General features: G+C 37.6%; 1 protein-coding gene and 1 long non-coding RNA gene across 3 annotated transcripts in view; both read left to right on the top strand.

The window, feature by feature from the left end:
• Positions 1-24,939, top strand: part of RAD51B (RAD51 paralog B) — a 648,001-nt gene that overhangs the window by 219,032 nt on the left and 404,030 nt on the right. The window lies entirely within an intron of this gene.
• Positions 5,900-15,967, top strand: LOC309655998. The gene is made up of 2 exons (XR_014261119.1): positions 5,900-5,983; positions 13,205-15,967. It is a non-coding gene; the product is annotated as an uncharacterized lncRNA (long non-coding RNA).

The following is a 24,939-nucleotide window of genomic DNA, read 5'->3' as shown; positions in this document are numbered from 1 at the left end:
TATATATATATATTTTTTCAGATTATTTTTCATTGTAGGTTATTATAAGACATTGAATATAGTTCCAGTGCTATACAGTAAATCCTTGTTGCTTGTCTATTTTATGTATTGTAGTTTGTATCTGTTAATCTCATACTCCTAATTTATTCCCCCCTCTTCCCCTTTGGTAACCATAAGTTTGTTTTCTATATGTGTGCGTTATTTCTGTTTTGTATGTAGATTCATTTGTATTATTTATAAGATTCCACATATAACTGATAGCATATAATATTTGTCTTTCTCTGTCTGACTTCATTAAGTATAGTATTCTTTAGGTCCATTCATGTTGATGAAAATGGCAATATTTCATTCTTTTTTATGGCTGAGAAATAGTCCATTGTTTATGTATACCACATCCTTGTAAGCCAGTTGTCTGTTGATGGGCACTTGGGTTGTTTCTATGTCTTGGCTTTTGTAAATAGTGCTGCTGTGATCACTGGGGTACATGTATCTTTTCGAATTAGAGTTTTCGTGTTTTCCGGGTATATGCCCTGGAGTGGGATTGCTGGATCATATGGTAACTCTATTTTTAGTTTTTAAAGGAACCTCCATACTGTTTTCCATAGTGGCTGCACCAATCTACATTCCCATCAACAGTGTAGGAGGGTACAGAGTTTTAATTAAGGGAAAAGCATTTAAAACAAGACTGATTATTAATAGAGAATTTTGAGATCACATTTGATGTGAAACATGACATTAAGATTTTCAGATGATTAATTCTTCAAGCAGTGTATTGCACATTCCTAAATAGAAACAAGACAGGAAAAAAAAATGGAAAAAGCATTAGACTGTTGCACAAAGGTGATTTAATATATTTTACTCACATGGCAGAGCATACTCATTCAGCAAACATTGTAAGAAAGCCTTCTAGGTGCAAACCAAAGTACTGTGCACTCGGATTATCTGAAAAGGCATGATCCCTGCCCTCAGGGATCTTAATATCTGATAGGGAAGATATAAGAGATGTTCACAAAGAACTGATAAAGTTAACACATTTAAGGTGACATAAAAGAATGATTAAGGGGCTTCCCTGGTGGCGCAGTGGTTGAGAATCTGCCTGCCAATGCAGGGGACACGGGTTCGAGCCCTGGTCTGGGAAGATCCCGCATGCCGCGGAGCAACTAGGCCCGTGAGCCAAAATTACTGAGCCTGTGCGTCTGGAGCCTGTGCTCCGCAAGAAGAGAGGCCGCGATAATGAGAGGCCCGCGCACTGCGATGACGAGTGGCCCCCACTTGCCGCAACTAGAGAAAGCCCTCGCACAGAAACGAAGGCCCAACACAGCCATAAATAAATAAATAAATAAATAAATAAGTAAGTAAGTAAGTAAGTAAATAAATCCCCACCCCCCCAAAAAGAATGATTCCCGAAGTTCAAAGGAAAAGGAAAACAATCACTCTGGGGGGATCAGAAAAGATTGTGGAAAGGGTGGCATTTAGGTGGGCCCTTAGAGAATGGGTCTGATTTCAATAGTTAGAAATGAAAGGGAATGCATTCCAGGCAGAGGGAAGACATGATCAAAGAAACAGAGGTGAGAAAACGCAGGAGCAATTTTTAGATCAGTGAAAACTCTTTTTAAAATAACAACTTTTTATAACACTTAGTATTTACAATTTTGTGGTTTGCAGAGTTGCACAACCAACACCTATATCTAATTTTAGAATATTTTCTTCACCCCATGAAGAAACCCTGTACCCATTAGTAGTCATTCCCTACCCCCTGCCCCCACCCATTTCTCCCACTTTCCAGCCCCTGGCAACCACTAATCTATTTTCTGTCTGTATGGATTTGCTCATTCTGGATATTTCATATAAATGGAGTCATACAATATGTGACCTTTTGTGACTAGTCTCTTTCACTTAGCATAATGGTTATCCACGTTTTAATGTGTATCAGTGCGTTATTTCTTTTCATTGCCAAATAATATTACACTGTGTGGATATATCACATTTTATTTATTCATTCATCACTTGATAGACATTTGGGCTGTTTCCACTTTTTGGCTGTTATGAATAATGCTGCTATGAATATTTGTTCACAAGTTTTGTATGGACGTGTTTTCAGTTCCCTTGGGTTTTTAGCTAGGTGTGGAATAGCTGGATCATATGGTAACTCCTCGATTGTTGCAAGCCTTTTGGTTGATTTCCAGAGTTCTGGAGGAGTTGATTTTGACAAGTTTGCTACCACTGGATGCGCCTGGTGATATGGAAGGAACTATTGAGGGAAATATTGGTTGTTTGCAATTGGGCTTCTGTGTGTCAGTTTCCTTATCTCTAACTGGGATGATATTACTTCTCTATACAAGAAATGTTCTCTGGGCATAGAGGCACTTTTTCCATGCCTTTTCTTCACAGATGGGGGAGCTGAAAGTACAGTTTTTTTAGTAGTCGCATCTCAGTAGCCATAGACAGAAATCAAGTATCTTATCCTGATAAGTATTTTATCAAGTGTCTTACCAACTACAGGTAAGAATGAATGACTAATATAATATTATATGTCAACTGTACTTCAGTTTTAAAAAATGAGTGAGCCGGAGAAGTTTAACCTGAAGGAGAGTGAATATAAGGGAGTAATAGGGCGTCTTTCTTCAAAAAGTTAAAAAATTGGCACATGGAAAGCAGAATAAATCCAATTTCTGTAGAAGGCAGAGTAGGACCAGTGGATCAAAGTTATAGGAATGCAGATTTTTAGTTACTTCTAAAAAGGGACCTGACAATTAGAGCTGACTTTCTCTGTTCAAAAGTAGTTAGCATGAGCTACTTCTTAGGGGGCTGTCAGAGTAATTCCTGATTGGGAGAAAGTTTGAACTAACACATCTAAGGACCTCTCTTACTTGAAGAATACATCTAATATTTTTCATGTGTTGCAGCAGATTCTTGCTTAAACAAACTTTAGTTCATTTCTATTACTTATTACATGAAAGTGAAAATTTCCTTTAGGAATATAAGGGACCTCTCAGAGTTCAAGGAATATTTGTACAGCTAGACTTCAGAAAAAAAGAGCTAAGATATCTCTGAGAAACTCAGCTGAACCCTTGTTTTAATACTCTGCCACTGACATGTTTAGCTTCCAAATACCAGTTTATGTGCCTCTAATTTCATATTCTCAAATGAGACACTCTGATTGCCTTCGTTTGTGTTATGAGTCTACCCTTGATGCAATCAGCTATACGCAAGGAGTAAGGGTCATATAATAGAAAGTTAAAATGGTGGTAGTCCTGGGCTTTCTCCTCTGGATGGTAGTTAATAGCTCTAAGAGGAGAGATGGAATAAGTTGTGGGCTAGACACTCCAAAAGTTATTTATTACATTTCCCAAAATGTCAGTGGTAGAAATAGGGCTAGGATTTGGACTGTTTAAGTCTATTTCGGACAAGTATTTATTATATAAATATTATATGCAAGGCACCATGCTAGGTGATGGACAGAATGTAGAAATACAAGATATGGTCCCTGCCATCAGTATTTATAATCACTCTGTGCAGTAGACTGTTTGTTATTTAATAGGTCATCTTGCTTAGGTTTCACTTTGGAAGGATTAACCTACTGATTATGTTGAAAAGCTCGCTATAAACTGAAAAACGGTTTCAAGTTGAATATTAAAACATTTGCTTTCTTCTAGATATCCACACATGTAACATTTGTGTAGGCCAATTCTAAAAGACTTCAAAAACACAAAACACCCAATTTCTTCACATCAAACAAACAAAAATATGAGTTGTATATCTTACATTGCTAGGAATATATCATAGTAAAATGTGTGCTTACTCCTCTTTGTACATGAGGAGGAAGCTTACAAATGTTTTAAGTGTCTGTGAGCTACCCAGTACCTCGATATGCCACATATATAACATAACATACACATGATGTGCAGATATTATATGAAGGATTATGCGTATTATTTCTAATCCTTATGTGCATTATTTTAAGGGTATGTACTTATTGCAGTTGAATGACTAAGAATATTGTATTATTTCCTGTCTGTGTTTAAGCTGCATTTAGGTTTGCAGTGTGTGAAAGGTTATCATTTCTGTTTTACATTCAGCTCTTATTCTTTCTACCAGTGGAATAGTTTATCAACAGGAGATGATAAAGTAAAAATAATGTGACATATGTGTTAGATTCTCAGCGTTAGCCTTTTTTTTTTCTTCCTAAATAAAGGTGGTGAAGCTTTTCTAGGTGGAAAGTCACATTAAAACCTTATAAAGATAATTAGTAGCAGACCTAGCAAATTGTTTGGATGTTTCCTCAAAGGTGAACTTTAGCTATAATGTAAAAGGTATTTGATTTCCACTTGAATAGGCCATTGGTTTTATCAAGACCCTATTTTTAACTATATCTTGGTCTATTTAAAATCCTGGATTTATTTTAAATGGCTATCCAAATTTTCATGGTACAAAGGAGTTAACATACTATACCTTCTTCTGGGAACCTGTGTCGTCTTAGAACCTAACCAACTTTGCCATGGATGTTTCTCAGAGACTATTTTTTCTAAATAAGCATTTTATCTTTTAGAGCCTAGTGTGCATTTTAAAAAGTTGTTTCCCATTGTTCATATATTGTTAACTCTCCACTCTGCCAGTGTAATTTCAGGAAAGGAACACTTAAGAGCATATGTTCAGTTAAAGCTTCTGCAGATAAATTATTACTCGCTCTACTTTTTAAGTTTCATGTGGTCTTGGCAAATTATGCCTAAATTGTAGTCAAAATATGCTTAGAAACTTATGGTTCCATTGATTTTTATAATATTTGTGACTGTTTAAAAAAAATGTACATCAATCCTACAGAGACCTTAAGTTCTGCTTGATAGCAATGTTTAGCATTTACTTCTGCCTAAACTCCGATATGTTCAAGAAAGCGGAGGATACCATAGCAGTATTTTCATTATTAGTTGCAGCATAGAATATTACTAGCAATGTAAGTAAATATTTTAGAATTAGAATGAGCCTGCCTCTCTCAATGAAATCTAAATCTTTTAGTTGATTTTTATTTTGTCACTGCTGCACCCGGTGCTCTCTGAATATTTAGTCAAAGTGCATTAACAATATAAAAGACAAAAAGGCAAAAGTTTTTTTTAACGTGTATATTTTTTTCTCATTGTCCATTACATTAGACTACATCTATGCCATCTATTTTAAAATGAATTTTATGCATCCCTTTCTGTTTCCAAAAAGATTTCGGTTGTGTTTCTCACTCTCCCTCTCTCTCCATCTCCCCCGCCTCTCTTTCACACAGACACACACACACACACACACACACACACACCCCTCCTAGAAATCAAGGACCATGTCTTTTCTTTCTCCCCCTTCTTTTACACCTGGCTAAAATTATATTCTGTATGCATGAAAGTGATCCTTGTATATATTACCTTGTGGTTATTAGGTAGTTCACAAGTTTCCTGAAGGACAGGTAGGAAAAACAAACGGGGTCCTTCTTTCATAAGGAAAGATTAGAACATGGCATCAGGCGACTTAACCTTAGTGTTCTTACTCAATCATTACTTCTGTAAACCTGTAACTTCTTTTTCTCCACATTGTTACTTTTCTGCTTCATGCCTGATTTTCCTATTTGCAAAATGAGAATAAAAACAGTTGCTTCCCATTTACTTCATAGAGAATTTAAGGAATGGGCTAGTGTTCCTTCCCCAGATGTATCAACTTAATCTTATTTGTATATTTTCTGTCTGTACTTCTAATTCATAATGTCCAGTTGTATATATATTTTCCATTCTTTTATTTACATTCTTTTCTTTCTCTGGGATTTTTCAAAATCAAAGCATGTTAATCACATTTCATAATGCATTGAGTACTCAAGATACTTTTCAGACATGGGCAAATGTTTGAATAGCTGCATTTTGTTTTGGAGTGTCTATCAAAACCCAGGACCCAGACCAGTGAAGGGTATAATAAGAGGGGATGTCCCCAACCTGAAGTGCTGATCAGTTCCAAGGTGAGTGTTTCAGCCTTTTCTGAAAGCCTCTCTGGTCTACTCAGATACCGTCTTTTCTTTTAACCTAGATGATCATTTATGAAACAGTGGTATGGCCGAGGGTTGAGTTTGATGGTCTCTTCAAGAGTATTAACTGAAAAGTTTGATTTCTCATCTGAAGAACAGATGTTTTACCGCAATCCTCAACACATATGTGCCTGGTCTGCTTGATACTGATTGAGAAAAAGAAAAATAGTTTAGTAGTCAATATCTGGTGTCACTATCAATTACAGATAAACTATTAACAGTTAAATTTCAGCATAATTATAATTTTTGAAAAAGAGAGCATTGAAACTTAGATACAAACTATTAATTGATGGAATTTCACTGAAGGTTAGAGCCAGAGTAATGGCTACCATTTATAAGGCTGTGCAAAAATCCTGACCCTGATGTGATTTATGAAGGCCAGTGGGAGCAAATACTTGGTTGAAGACCCAAAATTTTTAGCACTAACATGACCTGGAAAAAATGATCTCGTCCTGACAGATTTTGAAGTCAGGAGTTAACAATTATAAACCTCTATCACTTTACTAGGGCTCTTACAGATTTTTTAAAATTTTGCATTATAATAAGACGCCTAAAAGATGTCATTGTTTACTACTGTTTAAGAGTGTCTTCCAGAGATCACAGGTTTTGGGTTGGCATAACTGATACTGAATTTGTTTTTCTTTGTTAGAAGGTGGCCAAAGATTCAGATGCTTCTTGAGCCTGTTCCTAGAATGTGTGGGCAGGGCTGTGGCCCAGCTCCATAGAGCATCCTCAGCTTTCTGCTAGCTGTGGCCCCAGGACATGTGTCTAGGTTGCACAGTCACATCATGAAATAACATAGGTATTTTTTTAGAAAGAGAGGAGCTAGGGCAGAATCCTATTTTTTGGCACTTAAATTTAAAACCACTTGTGTCAAAACTTATTTCTGTATTTATAGGTATTTCCTAATGATAGATAAATAAGTTAGGCAAAAACATCTCATTTTTTTTCCTTTTTCACAATTAAGGAAAATAAGCTTTATCAGTAGTCACTAATTAAAACTTAATGCTGCCTCTTTTTCATTGCAAGTACTATATTGATTTGAAGAGAAGGTTATTGAGGAAAAAGCTGCCATAGAGGGTTTTTTTTTTTTAACTTAATTACTGTTTTATTAGGAGCTCTTACCACTGCCATGTTAATGGAATGTTGAGGTACACATTGACCTACATATTAACAGAATTTACTCATTTAGAGAGTGATAAGTAATTTTTTTCCCCCTGATGGACAATTATGCATTGTTTTGGCAAATAAGATTAAAAAAAATTTTTTTTACAGTAGGTCCTTGTTGGTTATCTAGTTTATTTTATTTACTTTTTAAATTAATTTTTATTGGTGTATAGTTGATTTACAATGTCAAATAAGATTTTTTAAAAAATATTTCAGTTTTATTTATTTTGGAATAGGAAATACATTCACCTGGTTCAAAATTCCAGAGGTACACAGCAGTATATAGAAGTCTTTTGCTCACTCTTGTCCCCAAACCACCATATTAAATATTTATTTATTTTATTTATTTATTTTATTATTTTCTTAATGTTTTTGGCTGTGTCCGGTCTTAGTTGCGGCATGCAGGATCTTCGTTGAGGAATGTGGGATCTTTCATTTTGGTGCGGGATTCTCTCTAGTTGTGGCGTGTGGGTTTTTCTCTTCTCTAGTTGTGGTGTGTGGGCTCCAGAGCGCGTGGGCTCTGTGCTTTGCGGCACGAGGGCTCTCTAGTTGAGGCATGCGAGCTCAGTAGTTGTGGTGCACGGGCTTAGTTGCCCCACGGCATGTGGGATCTTAGTTCCCCAACCAGGGATCGAACCTGGGTCCCCTGCCTTGGAAGGTGGATTCCTTACCACTGGACCACCAGGGAAGTCCCCAAACCACCATATTAGTCTCTCTGAAGCACAGCTTCTGTTACTAGTTTCCTACATTTCTTTCCATAAATATTTTATACATATAGAAGATATACATGTGTATGTATATATATATTACATATTTATATTTATATGTAACAAAAGAATTTTCCTTTTCACAGAAATGCTTACTACTATTCCACTCTTGCTTATTTTCATTTAACAGCGTATCTTGAAAATCGTTTCATGTTGGTCTGGAAAAAGCTTTCTTGTTCTTGTGGTCTCATGGTGTCTGTTGTATGGGTGCATTGTAGTCTTATTTAACCTAGGCGCCTACTAATGGACATTTAGGTTGTTGCCAATCTTTTATTTTCACTAACAATGATTAATACTGCTTTCTGCTTATTTTTCACTTCCGAATTCATTTCCTGCTTTTGTCAGGGCCTTAGATATTTGTACCAGGAACTGAGAGCTATTTATTCTGACACATTTGGTGTTTGTATATAGACATCCAGGTAAATGTACACACTGCTAAACTATCTAGTTCTCTTTCCCTAGGGTATTCACCTATGATAAAACCTATTTATTGGAATCCTTAGGCTATACAAGTGCTGGGTCACAGCTCCTATTGGCAAACTAGAAAGTTCCAATTACTAATCTGTGATTTCAATTACTATGACATATTCTGTGTTTCAGTTAGAGGGAACAGCTCTTATTTGGTGAGACTCAAATAGTGTTAATGAAAAATGTATCATTGATAAGGCAGGCTAAGAAAATGGGAACCATCTAAGCTCTTAGGGTGAGATGAGTATAGAAAATCAGAACAGTTTTACTGTTTGATTTTAAGGTCTTCATACATTATTTCAGTCTACATCTGTTAGGGCTACAGCTGGGACATTTGATGATCAGAACTCTTAAGGTAGTAATCAGATATAGTATTTAGACAGCAAATCAGTGAGCAGGTTTGTTGATCTATGTACATTATTCTAAATCTTGACGGTATCATATGAAACACAAAAAATAAATATTGTCACAGCCAGCAATGGAGGTTTCAATATTTAATCACTAGATTGAACCACTTTTCCCCTAAATTTTTCACTCAGTGAATCATAACTGCTGGTCTCTTAGCTTACTCTGATTTTGTGCAGAAAACATCATATCTTAAAAATGTGGTATCTGGGAAAGACAATAGAAATAAAGCCATTTGAATTGTTATATATTGGCATTGGTTTGATGGTTATTCGATTAAGATAGAAATGGAAAATATTTCTTATTTCTTGATTGTAAAAAGAAAAAACAGTTTCCAGTCATGCAAGTGAAGCATCTTGAGTTAGGTTTTTTGTTTTTGTCTTTGTTTCCTGAGAGAAATGTAAAGAATTCCACTTATTTATTTTTATCTTAGGAATAGGAAGCACATCATCAAGTACAAGAGATAATAAAACATACCTCCTAACTATGTTATGATTGGTTAAGTAGAGCAGAGGAGGTAGAGAGGGGATGTGAAGGAGAAACAGTCTTTTTGTTTCCAAAAGTCATGATGAAAATCAATGATAAAACATTGTGCGTGTGCATTTGCACATTGGAGTATTTTGTTATTGTGTTTTTTTTTTGGTTGTGAATAGAGATAGAAAGGAGCTTTCAATAAAGAAAAGAATAAATTTTATTAGAACTTGTTATAAATATTTTTTATTTTCAGAGCTGAAATGCTAAGCCATTATTTAAATTTTATCTACATTTTTTTTTTGATTGGAGAAATCTATTAACTTTTACTTTAGAAAGTGGACTGTGTCATATCTCATTCTACAGAGGAATAAATGTGTTTATTATCTTGTGAAATCCTAATATTGTGGCATTTGGAAATAGTGTTACTCTGGTAGTACCTTGTTTTTGACATTGACATTTTGGACTGGGTAATTCCTTGTTGTGGGGGCCTCTTCTGTATGTTGCAGAATATTTAGCAGCAGCTCTGGCTTCAACCCACCAGATGCCTGTAGGAAACCCTCCGGTCCCCTGCCCTGGGAGACAAAACTGTCCCCAACTGAGAACCACTACTATAGACATACATGTTGATTCTACACAGCAGGTTTAAAAGTGGATCCCGCACAGTATTCAACTGTCTGATGCACTTCCCCAGTATTTGTGATCTGGAGCAGCAAAGCAACACAAAGACACAAATTTGGGGGCAATATATATATTTTTCCTAAGACCACCACTCAATTTTGGGGCAATTTTCGAGAAACATTAAAGCTAGCTCTTGGGTTCTGAATTGGTTGATTAATTGGTTGGTCAATTGATCGATTCGTTCACTCAGCAAAACTATATTGAGCCCCTGCTACATGCCGCTTTCAGTGTTGGTGACATGTGTGCTGCTGTGTGGTTCTTGTGGCTATATGTAGTGAATTGGTGGGTAGTAAGCCTGCAGGTAGACCAGTTAAGAAGCTGTTGGGTGAAATATAGGTGAGAAATGATGGTTGCCTGGATTTGGGTAGTGAGCTGGGATGATGAGAAGAGATTTTATACAAAGATATTTAGGAGGTAAAAACATTAGGATTTGATGATTGATTGGAGAAAGGAAGGAGTCAAGAATAATTCCCAGGTTTCTGGCATAGTTAAAAGGGTGAAGAGTGTTGGCATTCACTAAGAAGAGAAATAGAGTTGGAAGAATGGGCTTTTTGGGAGAGTGGGAGCAGATATTGATTTTACCTTGTGACACTTTCAGTTGAAGGTGCCTTTGAGACATCCAAGAGGATGAGCTAGACAATGAACTTGAGAACTATTTTGTTCCGTGTTCTATCCCCCATTCTTTGGATGGTGTTTACATTTCTAGGAATGGAGGCAAGTTTAGCCTAGATATATAGATTTTGTGTTCTTCAGGGTGTAGCTGGTGTGATTGAAATCAGGGAAACAGATGAAATTTCCCAAGGAGAGGGCCTATAGGGAGAAGCAACATTCTGGGAGATATGTTTGCTCAAGGAACTGAAGAGGAGGGGCTGGAGAAGTATGAGGAAAATCAGGAGTGTATGGTTTATGGAAGAGAAGAGAACATTTCCAAGATAAGGGAGTGTTTAATGGTTTTGAATTCAACTAAGAGGTCAAATAAGATGAAGACTGAGAAGACCATTGAATTTTACAACTGAAAAGCATGGGTGACTTTTTGAGAACCTTTTTGGTAGACTGGTGGTTGCAAGAGTTCAGGAGATTTGGTTAAAGAGTAAGTGAGAGTAAATGGATGGAATCAGCATGTGTAGGTCATGCTTTGATGTATTTTGGCTATAAAGAAGAGACTGGAAATAGTATGTGAAGGGTGGTGTGGGCTGGGAGAGGGCATGTGGGCTTGAGCACGTTTAAATGCTGATAGGAAGGGGACAATGGAGACATAGACGCTGATGCAGGAGAGGAGAAAATGGGGATGGGATCAACTTGAGATGGGGTAGGTTCAGAGCACAGGGAGAGGGACTAATCTTAGATAGGGTAACCCTGCAAACTGGAGAGATGTCGTTAGTGATTGAGAGTGTTCATATTCTTCTGGGATTAGTTTCCAGTCTATGGGGCCTTTTTAGGGAATGATTCTTCTGGGGCTTCCTGAAGGCTCAGAGTGACAGAGTCATTAAGAGACTCCTGGCAAAGTCCATACCATTTCTAAATTCCCTAGGGTACATTGATTCCCAGAGGTTCATTTAACGACTCTTTATTTTGGGTAGCAGGCATGTTCTAGAATTGGACTCCGAACCTATGGGTTAGGTTAGGGCTTGGTGTCCAATTATTGTCTAAATAAGCAGAGTAGCAGGGTGCTTTGAACGCCTCTGAAGACTTACCCAGGTGTTGAAGTACAACCTGGAGATCACCTACAGCCAGTCTACTTTAATTAACAAATATGTCATTCGTATTATGATTCTTTATTATTACTAATCTACATGATAGATTGTTGATTGTAGAAAACTCTGGGTTATTATAGTACTAAGTTTAAAAAATGATACCGTTCAAGTGTTGAAGGGTTTTTTATAGCTCATTTTCTCCTGTGGTTTAATAGAAAGAGGGTAGGCTTTCGAGCCAGAAAAAAAAAAATGGATTCAAATCCTGGCTCCGTCATTGACTAAGCTTATGTGGCCTTGAGCAAGTCATTTACTTTGTAGTATCCTCATGACAATAATTCCTGGTGATGTCTAACTTGCATCACGGTTAATTAGAGGTCATGCATATATATCAGTACTTTGTTGATCTTAAATAGAAGCTGATATTGTTTTTAATTATTTAAAAATAATTTATTATTTACTATTATAGGACCCTTAGCGAGCACACTCTGAATTTGTTAGAATTCCAAATCAAAAATCAAGGATCTTATTCTTCCATGGATCTAAGAGAGATTAATGGTGATGTCCTTGGTCTAAGTTTTGGTAGGGACAGAAGATTACAGAAGTAATCCTGGGCCAACTGAAAATATCTTTTATTGGGCTTCATGTTTATTTACATAGTAAATAAGGAGAAAAGAGGTAACATTCTAGATTTTAAAAGTCTGTGGAAGTAAATTAAATTTTTATTGGATCCTGATTATTTTCTATTAATGCATCTCAGTTAGATTTTTTTTTTTTTTAATAGACTTAGCCTCTTCAACCCCTCTTTTCTTTTGTTTAGTAATTCCCTTTCCCCTCTCTTTTTCCTCTTCTTGCTTTTCTTCAGATTATTGGGAACTTGCTCGTGTTGCAGCATTTGCTGCTATCAGTCATGCCGGGAAAGCTTCTTGTGCACCAGAAAAGCTATCAGATGTTTTCGTGCAAGAGAGAAAAGAGAGAGAGAGCGCGAGAGAGAGATAGGAGGAGGGGAGGGGGTGGAGGGTGGCTGGGAGGGAGGAGAGAGCTAGAGGAAGGAAGGGAGAGAAATGGTGTCTCGGGTCCCTGTGCTGGTGTTCTTCCTCCTTCAGAGAAGCTTCAGATACTGTTTGGCTCTGGCTCAGTTGCTCTATGGGTGTCACTGAAGAAGGGGGTCAGGGAGGGGGAGAAGGCAATTAAAACCTTGAACACTGTAAAGGCCCTTCTAATTAAGTGGTGAGGATGGAAAAATAAAATTCCTTCTTAGGCTTTATTTCTGTTCTCCCTTTAAAAGTCTGCTGAGGGATTGGAGCTCATGTCCCTTAGAAAAGATAAAGTTCAAAATAACAGCTCTGGGAAGAAAACGTTTTTATGAACTTTTCAGATAAAGCCATCCTTATTTGATTCCCTTGGACCCCCTCGCCTCTATCCTCCCCACCCTCACCGTCACTCCAGACTGAAGCACCCAGGACACAGTTCAAGTATCTAACTGCTCTGTTTCCTTTGTGCAGCTTGCTTTTGGTCCTTGCTGGGAAATGCTCTGAAAACTGAACCGGCCACAGAACACAAAGGCCGACCCGTGTTGTCCCTCCTGGTAGCGCACTGTGTGATTTGTTCCCACTCCTGTTCAGGACTCATTAGTCGCTCAGTACAGAAAAGGTTGCTCCCCTGGAATAAAAGGAATGGGCCCAGCTCGGAGTTCTTTTTCTCCTTTTGCTGTGTTTTATTTGGGTGCACTCACAGCCCCACACCTTCATTAGCGACCTGGTGCCGGTGGGGACGGACACAGTGCTGAGACTAGCTTTTGCTGGTTCCCTGGGGTGTATCGGAGATCTCAGAACTCAGTACCCTACTATGAAAATAAAATACTGTGCTTCAGACGACCTCTGGATGGAAAAAAGCCATACGTCCCAATCTGCCAGGGCCTCTCAAATTGCCATCCTTGCCAAGAGCCCGTCCCACCCCCCAGCTTCCTCCCCTTCCTCTGAATGTGGTTCTTTTGGTAGCCTCTGTGTCAGGTAAATGTTTATGTGTGTGTGAAAATGCAGGCTCTGGGCGAAAATCTTTTGTATTTAAAGCACAGTTCGGGACAGTAGTTTCTTGTGAGAACTGTAGGCAGCAGATATTTGTGAGCTTTTATGCCCCAAGTGACATCATTTCAGATTTATATAGGAAGTTTGGGAAAGGGTGTGAAAACTTAGAGATGCTATAGAAAACTGGGTTATATATTTATAATTCAAGTTGTTTTTCCTAACCTTCCAGAGTGACCCAGTTCTTGTCTTATTAAAAACCCAGTCACCTGGAGAACTCTCCCTGATACCAGAGCCACATGTGTTCGTGAACTTTGTAATAAAATGTGACACTAACATGAACGGTGTCCATCAAACCTTTCTTTAAAGCACTTGGGGTACTCAAAGCATTGTGCCTTGTTCAACTTCCCGTGTTATAATATGCTATAATTCTTGGGAACTGATTACTGTACTTATTTTAAGGCAGTGTGGGAAAATAAAAATAAGGGACCTTTTGTTATTAAATGACCATTAGAGCCTTGAGTAGAGCTCAACTTTCTTATCCTTTGATTGTTGTCACATCATCACTGCAATAACAGGGTAAGATTTGAAGTTCTAATAAATTGTTCTAAATTCTTTTTTTTTGTTTGTTTGTTTTGTTTGTTTTAGTTGCAGCGAGCAGGGGCTACTCTTCATTGCTGTGCGCAGGCCTCTCATTGCGGTGGCTTCTCTTGTTGCGGAGCACGGGCTTCAGTAGTTGTGACTCGCAGGCTCTAGAGCGCAGGCTCAGTAGTTGTGGCACACGGGCTTAGTTGCTCCGCGGCATGTGGGATCTTCCCGGACCAGGGCTCGAACCCGCGTCCCCTGCATTGGCAGGTGGATTCTTAACCACTGCGCCACCAGGGAAGTCCAAATTGTTCTAAATTCTTTAAATCTCAAAGTTCATGGTTATTACATTTAAATGATAATATTCAGACTGTATGAGATATTTAGAGCCTTCATTTATAGAGAGTATTCAGTAATTTAAGAAAAATCCCCTTGGAGTCTACAGGAAAATAATATACATTTGGAAATGTGAGATGCTGTTTTTGTTTTGTACTTCAGGTTTGCAGACGTGCTCTAATTTTCTACAGAAAGTTTTGGATAGACTCTTTGTTTAAAAAATTTATAGAGATAAGAGAGAAATATTTTCATAGTCTGTGTCTACACAATTTTATATCGCATAAAAAAGAAGGGGATTGTCCCTTCCTGCTACCACAGACAGCAGTATAGGAACATCTTTGGACTCTCCAGGGTATGTACTCAGGGGTAGGATTGCAGGGTCATCGAGAATACACATTCTGAACATCCCTATGTACTCCCAGATTGCTTCCCGGAAAGGCTGCACCCGTCTGTATCCCACCAACAGTAGATGAATGCTCCTGCTTCCCCACATCCTTGCCAAGATTTGCTATGTTTAGACTTTCTCATTTTTTCCAAACTGATGGGTGTGAAGTGATATTTCATTTTAATTTACATTTCTCTGATTACTAATGAAGTTGAGCATTTCTTTATATACTAGTTAGTTATTTGGCTTTTTACTATCATGACTTGATTTAAGGTTTCATGTTGATATAGACCTTAATTTTGAGTTTGGCAAATATATGCAAAAAATTACGTATATTTTAATTTTACAGTCTATGCTTTGAGGATCCAAGGCCACGGGGTTGCTCTCTGACACTTTTTTCTGTTAGCCACATTACTTTTAAGCTTTAATTCATCTAGAGGTCACTTTTGAATATAGTGGCATTGTTTGAGACAGCAGATTCATACTTTGGAACATGATGCAGCAGTTTGGCATGAACTAAAGGGCCATACTGTATCATGGATGCAGTTTGAAGAGAGGATTCAGTGAAAAACAAAAGAAGGCTATGGATGCATAGTACATTACCACTTATGAAAAAATTTAAACATGTATATACACAGGACAAAACTTTATGTTTTTCAAGTAAACAACCCATATCCAAAGATAGAACCAGACAATTAAGTGTTTGCTTATGTAGGAGTAGGACAGAATGGGGATTAGAGATAAAGGGGAAAAAACCCAATAAATTAAAATAAACTCAAGAGAGGGGCCTTGCATAGATAGTAATAGTGTATTCTGGGCTGAGAAGTGTTATTAACCCAGTGGTTTGGGGATAGGGTGAATATAATTTAGAGGGGTAACCAGAAAGTAGGTTAGGTGACTAGCCAAAAAAGGTTAATTGAAGGAAAATAAAAATAAAATATTTTAAGTGTTGTGATTCATAAGTAAGATGCCTGTAAGGAAGAAAAATGCTCTTAAATAACTACATCTGGTTGTGGGTTTTTTGTTTTTGTTTTTGTTTTCTGTATTAGTTCTGTTGGTACTCTGTCCCATGCCCCCTCATTTATTTTATGTCTGCATACTCATTATACTAGCACTCTATATTTTTTATCTCATTTGTTCCTCATTACAACCTGCGTACTATAGATAAAGGAAACAGACTCAGAAAGTGGAAGTGATTTTTCTAGAGTCATACAGCCATAAGGAACAGAACCAGGATTTGAAGCCAAGCATAACTCCAAAGCTTGTCTTTTTTCTACCTGACTGCATTATATTTTTCATAGGCCATCTTCAAAATCCATATTTGTGTAGAGTGTGGTGTCTTCATTAGGCTTCTTAATTTTGAAAGAGGACATTAACCCTACCCTCTGCTCCCACTGTTGCTAAAAGAGGTGGACATCTTTAAGTTGCATCACAGAAAGTCTGTATTCAGATTCCTTTTAGAGATTAGAACTTTGAACTCTCTGTTGTCCAGTTGCTCAAAAATCTGCTTGTAGAAGATTGGTATTAAATCATGGGCCTTCAATGATGGCTGTTGTATCAAACAGTGGGATGAAATTGACTATCTGTCAGTGATGGAGTTTTTGAGGAGGCCTCAGTACACCACACCCCATCATCTTTAAGAGGACCTAGAGATGAAATTCCTCCCAGACCTCAGGGTCAGGAAACACTGATTCATTTTCTAAAAAAAAAAAATCTTGTGGCCATTATGAATCTTATATTTGATTATATTTTCTTCTTTAAGTGGGTTAGAGCCAAGTTTGCAGATCATTTCTAATAGCTGTGGGGGAATAAACAATATGCATTTGTGTGCTAATCTTACTCCTAGCATTATTTTCCTGTGTTCCTCTTTGATTTCGTGTTTCTTATTTGTTTGTATTGAGTGTATTTTCATAAACTGTCACAAATCATTTCATTGGTGCCAAAAATATATAATATCATGTGTAAGTTTTCCTGACTTGACAGTTCTATCATATTCCTGCTAGGAAATGTCATGTGTACACGTTCATCTTTCTCATTTGTTTCCTCCATTCTTTCATCGCCTTCTAATTTTCCATTGTTTATTACAGATTTCTCCCTTGATTAACAGACTAGTTAGAATTTCAGTGGTGCTTTTCATTGTTGACTGTCAACATAAAGAGTTATTTTTTTAGACAAATTAATCTTGTAATTTGTATTTCTCTAAGTCGATGTTTTTAGTAAAAGTATAAATTTTTATGAAAACATAAATAAATTTAACTAATTTGATTTTTTTCATCTGAAGATAAGAGTAGGAGTTTATATAGAGAACAGAATGAGTTTATATAGAGAACAGAGAGTTTATATAGAGAACAGAATGATTTTTTTCAGCTTGTTCTCATGAGGGCAATGAATTCCCTGTCTATTGCCTAATGGACATCTCTAATTGGATGTTCAACTGCTACTTCAGATTGCCTGAAACTTCACATATAATTCCCCTCCCCAATAAAGTTACCTCCACCGTTTCCCCCTCCCCATTCCCCATTCCATTTCCTAATTTGGTGACTGGTATTACTCTGTACCTGGTCACCCAAATCATATACATGTGGCAGTTGTATTAGACTCCTCTAATCAGTCGCTCAGTTCTTTATGTTTACCTACTTCACAGCTTTTAAGCTGGCTCTTTTCCAGGCCCATTGCTTTTTACCAATTCCAGTGCCTTGCACATAGCCTTTCCTAAGCAGGCACTCCAAATTTTTGGTTGAAGAAATGAAGAAATGGATGAATGAATTTGGGAATAAATTGTCTTCATTTCATTGCTTCTGTCTGGACTACTGCAAGATCCTACCTTCCTGCCTCTATCCTGGCCCCTCCTAATGTCGTCAGAGTGATATTCCTAAAATGCAAATCAAATCCTGTCACTCTTCTGTTTAAAACCTTCAGTGACTCCTTCCAGCTTCCAGGATTAGGTTTGGTTTAGTATCAAGGCCCTTCATGCTAAGTCCCCTGCATCTTTTTTTTTTTTTTCCATTTTTGAATTTTATTTTATTTATTTTTTATACAGCAGGTTCTTATTAGTCATCAATTTTATACACATCGGTGTATACATGTCAATCCCAATCGCCCAATTCATCACACCACCACCCCCACCCCCCCGCTGCTTTCCCCCCTTGGTGTCCATACGTTTGTTCTCTACATCTGTGTCTCAATTTCTGCCCTGCAAACCGGTTCATCTGTACCATTTTTCTAGGTTCCACATATATGCGTTAATATACGATAATTGTTTTTCTCTTTCTGACTTACTTCACTCTGTATGACAGTCTCTAGATCCATCCAGGTCCAACAAATGACCCAATTTTGTTCCTTTTTATGGCTGAGTAATATTCCATTGTATATATGTACCACATCTTCTTTATCCATTCGTCTGTCGATGGGCATTTAGGTTGCTTCCATGACCTGGCTATTGTAAATAGTGCTGCAGTGAACATTGGGGTGCATGTGTCTTTTTGAATTATGGTTTTCTCTGGGTATATGCCCAGTAGTAGGATTGCTGGGTCATATGGTAATTCTATTTTTAGTTTTTTAAGGACCCTCCATACTGTTCTCCATAGTGACTGTATCAATTTACATTCCCACCAACAGTGCAAGAGGGCTCCCTTTTCTCCACACCCTCTCCAGCATTTGTTGTTTGTAGATTTTCTGGCGACGTCCATTCTAACTGGTGTCAGGTGATACCTCATTGTAGTTTTGATTTGCATTTCTCTAATAATTAGTGATGTTGAGCAGCTTTTCATGTGCTTCTTGGCCATCTGTATGTCTTCTTTGGAGAAATGTCTCTTTAGGTCTTCTGCCCATTTTTCGATTGGGTTGTTTGTTTTTTTAATATTGAGCTGCATGAGCTCTTTATATATTTTGGAGATTAATCCTTTGTCCATTGATTCGTTTGCAAATATTTTCTCCCATTCTGAGGGTTGTCTTTTTGTCTTGTTTATGGTTTCCTTTGCTGTGCAAAAGCTTTGAAGTTTCATTAGGTCCCATTTGTTTATTTTTGTTTTTATTTCCATTACTCTAGGAGGTGGATCAAAAAAGATCTTGCTGTGATTTATGCCAAAGAGTGTTCTTCCTGTGTTTTCCTCTAAGAGCTTTATAGTGTCTGGTCTTACATTTAGGCCTTGAATCCATTTTGAGTTTATTTTTGTGTATGGTGTTAGGGAGTGTTCTAATTTCATTCTTTTACATGTAGCTGTCCAGTTTTCCCAGCACCACTTATTGAAGAGACTGTCTTTTCTCCATTGTATATCCTTGCCTCCTTTGTCATAGATTAGTTGACCATAGGTGTGTAGGTTTATCTCTGGGCTTTCTATCTTGTTCCATTGATCTATGTTTCTGATTTTGTGCCAGTACCACATTGTCTTGATTACTGTAGCTTTGTAGTATAGTCTGAAGTCAGGAAATCTGATTCCTCCAGCTCCGTTTTTTTTTCCCTCAAGACTGCTTTGGCTATTCGGGGTCTTTTGTGTCTCCATACAAATTTTAAGATTTTTTACTCTAGTTCCGTAAAAAAATGCCATTGGTAATTTGATAGGGATTGCATTGAATCTGTAGATTGCTTTGGGTAGTATAGTCATTTTCACAATATTGATTCTTCCAATCCAAGTACATGGTATATCTCTCCATCTGTTGGTATCATCTTTAATTTCTTTCAACAAGTGTCTTATAGTTTTCTGCATACAGGTCTTTTGTCTCCCTAGGTAGGTTTATTCCTTGGTATTTTATTCTTTTTGTTGCAATGGTAAATGGGAGTGTTTCCTTAATTTCTCTTTCAGATTTTTCATCATTAGTGTATAGGAATGCAAGAGATTTCTGTGCATTAATTTTATATCCTGCAACTTTACCAAATTCATTGATTAGCTCTAGTAGTTTTCTGGTGGCATCTATAGGATTCTCTAGGTATCATGTCATCTGTAAACAGTGACAGTTTTACTTCTTCATTTCCAATTTGTATTCCTTTTATTTCTTTTTCTTCTATGATTGCTGTGGCTAGGACTTCCAAAGCTATGTTGAATAATAGTGGTGAGAGTGGACATCCTTGCCTTGTTCCTGATCTTAGAAGAAATGCTTTCAGTTTTTCACCATAGAGAATGATGTTTGCTGTGGGTTTGTTGTATATGGCCTTTATGATGTTGAGGTAGTTTCCCTCTCTGCCCACTTTCTGGAGAGTTTTTATCATAAACGGGTGTTGAATTTTGTGGAAAGCTTTTTCTGCATCTATTGAGATGATCATATGGTTTTTATTCTTCAGTTTGTTAATATGGTGTACCACATTGATTGATTTGCGTATATTGAAGAATCCTTGCATCCCTGGGATAAATCCCACTTGATCATGGTTTCTGATCCTTTTAATGTGTTGTTACCTCCTACATTTCTCTCTACTGACCTTGTAGTTTCATCGTGTGACTGTGTGTTCCATCTCCTCCCACATGCTGTTCATTCTGCAGAACCTAACTATAGGTTCCCTGGAGAACTTGACTGACTCTGCCAGTCTGAATTAGATGTTTTTTCTCATTGCCCTCATATTCCTTTATGCACAGCACATGGCACATCCCACATTAAACTGTTATCATGACTTCCTTATCTAGGGGCCTTTTCTTAATATGGGCTCTTTACTCCTAGACAGTGTCCAACATTTAGTGAATAACCAGTAATTGCCTGACTTACTGACTGAATATGGAATAGAATAAGTCTGTAGGTTATCATCCAATCTAACCATTTTTTCAGTAACTATTTATTGAGTACTTACTACATATCAGATATTGAGAGGCTGGGGATACTGCAGTGAACAGTTCCTACACAGTCAATTATAAAATTAGCAAATAGATGTACAGTGTTGGGTAGTGTTAAGTGTTATAAGGAAAATGAAGAGGGATATGGAGATTCTAGAGCATAACGTCAAGCAAGGCATGTCTAGAGAGGAAACCTTTGAGCAGAGACCTGAATGAAGAGAGAGGAACCATGTGGCTCTGGTGGTGGTGTGGGGAAGTGTGGTTCTAGGCAGAGAGAATAACATTTCTGAGTACGAGGCCCTGTTCTAGGGGCCCTGGGGACAACAGTGAACAACACTGTTTATTGTTTAACTGTGCAGTGTGTTCTTTTTCAGTATTACATATCATACCTTTCTTTAATTGCTTGATTTTCTGAAATTGAAAAATCCCACCATGGGAAAGTCCCTTTGTTCTCCCTAACTGCTTGTCACTTCCTACTCTTTTCTCCAGAAGGAGAACCCCTAGATTTTTATTATTTTGGAGCTCCTAACACAGTAGGATACTGATTCAGGGGGCAGATCCTCAACCTAGCCATATTTAATCATGGTGTTCAGGGTTGTGTGAAAGTGTCTTAGATATTTCTGCCTTTGAGTTGACACGAATTGTGTATGTCCATAAAATTCCCTTACTGTAACCTACAGTATCTACGTGTAGATACTACCATTTCCTTTGTCCAGACCCCCAGTGTAGCCCACAATCCTGGATAAAACATTTTTAGATCCTTTTGCCTCACTAAGACAAGAAATCACAATTTTTAAAAAATTGAAGTATGGGTGGTTTACAATGTTATGTTAGTTTCAGGTGTACAACACATTGATTTTATATTTTTATAAATTGTACTCCATTTAGAGTTATTACAAAATAATGAGTATATTTCCCTGTGCTGTACAATATATCTTTGTTGCCTATTTATTTTATACATAGTAGTTTGTCTCGTAATCCCATACCGCTATCTCGCCCCTCCCCACATCCCTCTCCTCACTGGTAACTCCAAGTTTGTTCTCCGTATCTAAGACGTCACAATTTTGGATGTTATTCCTTACTTTGTGACCTGCTTACTGCGTAAGTTAAGTCTGCTCTGTGGCAGTTTCGCATTTGTAAGCAGGGCACCCTTCCAGTTAAGTTGTAAAAAAATCTCTCTTTAAATAAGTCTCCATGCCCTAGAAGAATAGGAGCTCCAGAAACGTAGAGTCCAGAGAGAAAAAAAGAAAGAACATTCCAAAGAAAACTGTGTAAATTTGCAAATTTGTTGTCCCCTGGTGGCAGCTGACAGGTGGAATGACAACCCAACCAAATAACACTAGGGCCATTGTGATAGGAGGGAACTTAATATTGTTATTGTTCCGCTTGATGCAGTTTGTGTGAGGCTGTGCCAGCTCTTGTATTGAGAACACCCAATCGAGCGGAAGAGTTTTTGGTTTCTGCGTTTAGAGCTGCCCAACAACTGAGGAAAACCGATTAAATCTGGAAGGTGGCAGCTCACTCGACAGGCTTCTCCGGGTACCCTTGAGGAGAGTCAAAGATAAATAAATACCACGTTTTACGAGAGGAGTGTGGGGTGAGAGGGAGTGCCTGGACAGGAGCTAAAATTTCACAGGGTGGGAGACGTTCTTACTGACTTTCTTCCTGATCACACTCTTGTCTCATGACCTCGTTCATGCTCGGATTAGAGCCAGCCCTTGTAAACATGTGTGAGTTTGATAGGGAAGGAAGGAGATAGAAGTGTATTCCTAACTACCTGAACTGTAGAGGCAAAGTGATCAAATACAAATTTCTTTTAAAAATGCCTTTCAAAGCTATTTTATAAATCATATTGGATGATCGTTTGCTTGTGGGATATGTAAAAACTCTGGCCTGTCACCCAAAGGTTTATTTTTGAAAGTCTGTAATTTTTTTCAGGAAAAGTTCATGGGCTTTCAATATGGGCCATGTTCCAAGTTCAGGATATTACGTCAAGGCCAGGTGGTACTCAGCTTCTCTGTTTACTGGGTGTGGACCCTGGTCTCTCATCCCTCCGTTGTGCCTTACTTTTTTTCTTTTTTTAAATCTTTATGAATAATTTTTACTTGAGTTTGACCTATCTCAGAGGGGCTATGGATATTTAACTGGTTAAAAATAATTCATAGACTTGTAAGCTTTAGAGATCATTTGGCCCACCCCTGCCATTTTGTAAAGAGGAAATGGAAGCCCAGAGAAGTCAAGTGGCTTGCTTAGGGACCGTCAGATGGCAAGTAAATACACAAGGACTCCACCCAGATCCTGACCGCACCCCTCTCTTTTTTTTTTTCCTATGTCGATGCATATCTTTTGAGCTGCTTAGAGTTCAGTATTACATACAGTGGAGAGAACTATAGCAGTTTACTTTATTGATTTATATAGAATAATTAATGAAATAATTGAATGAATTTTCGTATAATTCAAAACCTCATATTCAATCTCTTTTTTCCATCAAACCTTCTCCGAGAGCAAATAGAAAATAGATGACCATGTTAAGTTTCAATTTGTTGTGTTTCTCTTCCTGCTGTGGCAAATATGGTAATTAAAAAAATAAAATGAAGTAGCACAAAGTTAGTCAACCAGCAGGTGAAGAACAAAACCAAAGGTAATAATTACATTATTAAGTGCCAATAATTGAGATTCTAAACTATGACTCCCATGAATATAGTTTGGGTTGCTGTGACTATTATTACAACATTTTATGTCTCCACAACCTACAGCACTTTCTCATTCTCTTTTCCCAGTGTGCAAAGTTGATTTAAAATGCTAGTACAAATTGAGGAAGGAAAGCTTTTTGAGATTTTCTTAGAGGATAGGCTGAAGAGGAAGGATCCTTGCCCTGACTAGAATAAAGGAGGAGAAAATATATTATTGACTACTTCCAGCAGACCACTTCTGGCAGAGAACAAACAAATTTTTAAAAAATTAATTTAAAAAGGCATTAGTATCAAATAATTCCTCAAAAGAAAAGTGCTTTATGGATGAAAAATATAGTTAATTACTCCTGTAGAAATGTAGGGAATTTTGCAGGTTCAATATTTTGTTCCCTATTAGAAGAGATAGTTGGCATTTGTCAGTATTAGTCGCCAGTACCACTAGTTGTCAGCATTAGTTGTGGCTAGCCTGGCCTATCCTCCTTCTGTCTTTGTTTTAGGGAATAGAACTCACCCAGTCACAATTTTCAGAAGGGCAGAGGTAACCTCGTTCAGTGTGACCATAGTACTGTTTATGTTGGAGACAAATCCCAGAAACTCAAGGTAACAACATACGCAGAGTGAGAGAGTATATCCAGGAGATTTTTATTTGGCATTTTTACTGCTAACAGTCTAAAGAAGTTTTAGTATTTAGTGCCAGGTCAGGCTTAAGGGGCAGTTTCTATTTCTGTGTGTTTTTGAAAGGTACAAAGAATCAGCAAAAAGATTATATAATAGATAATAGACAATGGAGATTCTGGCTTCTATAGAAACTTTCAGAGATACGCGGGAAGGCAAACAGCTGCTTCTATTTTGTTGTTGTTGCTTTAATTAAAGGAACTCAAGAAACAGTGTATTTTTTGGTTCTTTGAGCAAGGCCTTTGTTTGCAAAACTCTTGGAAACCCACCCCCCTCCCCAAACCTATAAATACTTTTGTGACCGATTAAAAAAGCAGGTAAACTGAGAAACAAAGCACTTAGAAGATAGGCCTAGGGTCACACACACGGTGTGACCAAAACCGAATTCTGTGTCTTAAAACTCAGTTATCTAATCTCCCCACTCCACTGCGTATTCTGCTAGCAGTCATTCACTAAAGTACTTTTCAACACTGTGGAGTCTTGCTATAAACACAGTGGCTTTGGAACAGGGTTATCTCTAGACTGTTGACATCATGTCTCTGCTCACATACCAATTGGGTGAATATTGGCCCACATGATTCTTGTAAGTGGATTAGAAGGAATCCATGATAGATTTCATTCACTTCTGATGAAACTAAGAACTTTGCCTCTCGAGCGCCTTGATGAGATATCGTTATTTGTTTCTTACTCAGGGTACAGGTAGGGGCTCTTGGAAGTCTAGGGCTTTCAACTGAGAAAATCAAATCCATCATTTAACTGAGCTTACACAGTAAAGGAATTAGC

This window comes from Balaenoptera physalus (genome assembly GCF_965194825.1).
Source record: "Balaenoptera physalus genome assembly, chromosome: 2".
Classification (NCBI taxonomy): domain Eukaryota; kingdom Metazoa; phylum Chordata; class Mammalia; order Artiodactyla; family Balaenopteridae; genus Balaenoptera; species Balaenoptera physalus.
This window is presented reverse-complemented; position numbering and strand designations above follow the sequence as displayed.